Below are 384 nucleotides of genomic sequence, written 5' to 3' on the forward strand. Positions count from 1 at the left end.
CATGGGGCAGCGATATGGGATACATATCATAAAGTCACCCCAAGACAGGAGTTTGTCTAGGTCTTGGTAAGACAGTATCCCCAGCTAGATTTCAAGTGAGTTTGCTAACTCTGAATGAACTTATGGTACTATTACTTCCTAAATAAGGAGTTAATGTTTTGTTAAGCACAGAGTGTAAAAGGGCTCTGAAACTTCAAAGCCCTTTGCCTACTGGGTAGGCAATGTAAAGGTTGCCAGTCAGAGACCATTGCACTGGAAGTTTATTATTCTCTGTTTTCCACAGAAGAAAACAAAACTGAACAAGGAAACACACATTAACATATTTTGTGAGGTTAAATATTCAGTATTTTTCTACTGTCCTTATTTTTACTAGTTTCACACTCT

The sequence above is a fragment of the Corvus brachyrhynchos genome, unplaced genomic scaffold (genome assembly GCF_000691975.1).
Source record: "Corvus brachyrhynchos isolate BGI_N302 unplaced genomic scaffold, ASM69197v1 scaffold175, whole genome shotgun sequence".
Taxonomy (NCBI): Eukaryota; Metazoa; Chordata; class Aves; order Passeriformes; family Corvidae; genus Corvus; species Corvus brachyrhynchos.